Here is a 2,002-nt window from a genome sequence, read left to right on the forward strand (position 1 = left end):
TATACATATAAAGAAAAAGAAATAATAAGTAAATATATAATATAAGAAAAAAAAAATATGCAGTATAAGAAATAGAAATATTAAATTAAACATCTATCACAATTTGTCATTTGATATAAAGCAAGAAAATTAGAATAAGTAAATATACAATTAAGAAATGAAAAAAAAACTAAATTAAAAATCTATCTGAAAAATGTATAGTAAAATAAATAATAACTAAATACACAATATAAAATATAGAAATATTATATTATACAATTATCGTAATATAATAAAAAATAAATATAAAATATAAGAAAAAATAAATATTAAGTAAATATAGTATATAAGAAATAAAAATATTACATTAAATATATATCGTAATATAATCATTGATATAAAATCAACAAAATTTAGAATAAATAAATATACAAAATAAGAATGATAAACAGTAAATAAATATACAATATAAAAAATGGAAAACCTAAATTAAACATATATCTGAAAAATGTATAGTTAAATAAATAATAACTAAATACACAATATAAAATATAGAAATATTATATTATACAATTATCGTAATATAATAAAAAATAAATATAATATTTTTATAAGTAAATATACAATATAAGAAATACAAAAAAATACATTAGACATCTATCTAAAAAATCTATAATAAAATAAATATTAAGTAAATATAAAATATAAGAAAAAAATATTACATTAAACATATATCATAATATTATAATTTGATTTAAAAGAAAAACAGTTAGAAAAGTAAATATACAATAAAATAAATAAATATACAATATAAGAAACGGAATAACTACATTAAACATCTATTTGAAAAATGTAGAGTTTTACTTTTTTATTACTTCCAAATATTTTTATAAGTAAATATACAATATAAGAAAAATAAACAATAGGTAAAATACAATTAATTAATTAAAAAAAACTAAATTAAAAATCTCTCTCAAAAAATGTATAGTAAAATAAATAATAAGTAAATATACAATATAAGAAAAATAAACAATAGGTAAAATACAATTAATTAATTAAAAAAAACTAAATTAAAAATCTCTCTCAAAAAATGTATAGTAAAATAAATAATAAGTAAATATACAATATAATAAATAGAAATATTATATTCAACATCTATCATAATATTAGAATAAGTAAATATACTATATAAGCAAAATAAAAACAAATCTGAAAAACATACATTAAAATAAATTATAAGTAAATATACAATATAAGAAATAAAAATACTACATTAAACATTTATAAATAATATCACCATTTGATATAAAAGCAAAAAAAATAGAATAAGTAAATATACAATATAAGAAAAATAAAAAATAGGTAAAATACAATTAAGAATTGCAAAAACTACATTAAACATCAATCTGAAAAATGTATTGTTTTACTTTTTTATTATTTAAAATACAATAAGTAAATATAAATTTTAAATATTATAATAAGTAAATATAAAATATAAGAAAAATAAATAATAAGTAAATATAATATATAAGAAATAAAAATATTACATTAAATATGTATCGTAATATTATCATTGATATAAAAGCAAGAAAATTAGAATAAGTAAATATAAAAAAATAAGAAAAAATAAACAGTAAGTAAATATACAATATAAAAAATGTAAAAACTAATTAAACATTTATCTGAAAATATATAGTTAAATGGAATAATGTATATTTAAATAAATAATAAGCAAATATACAATATAAGAAATATAAATATTACATTAAACATCTATCGTAATATTATCATTTGATATAAAAGCAAGAAAATTAGAATAGGTAAATATAAAAAATAAGAAAAGATAAACAGTAAGTAAATATACAATATAAAAAATGGAAAAACTAATTAAACATTTATCTGAAAATATATAGTTAAATGGAATAATGTATATTTAAATAAATAATAAGCAAATATACAATATAAGAAATATAAATATTACATTAAACATCTATCGTAATATTATCATTTGATATAAAAGCAA

The sequence above is a fragment of the Brassica oleracea genome, chromosome C6 (assembly GCF_000695525.1).
Source record: "Brassica oleracea var. oleracea cultivar TO1000 chromosome C6, BOL, whole genome shotgun sequence".
NCBI classification, from domain to species: domain Eukaryota; kingdom Viridiplantae; phylum Streptophyta; class Magnoliopsida; order Brassicales; family Brassicaceae; genus Brassica; species Brassica oleracea.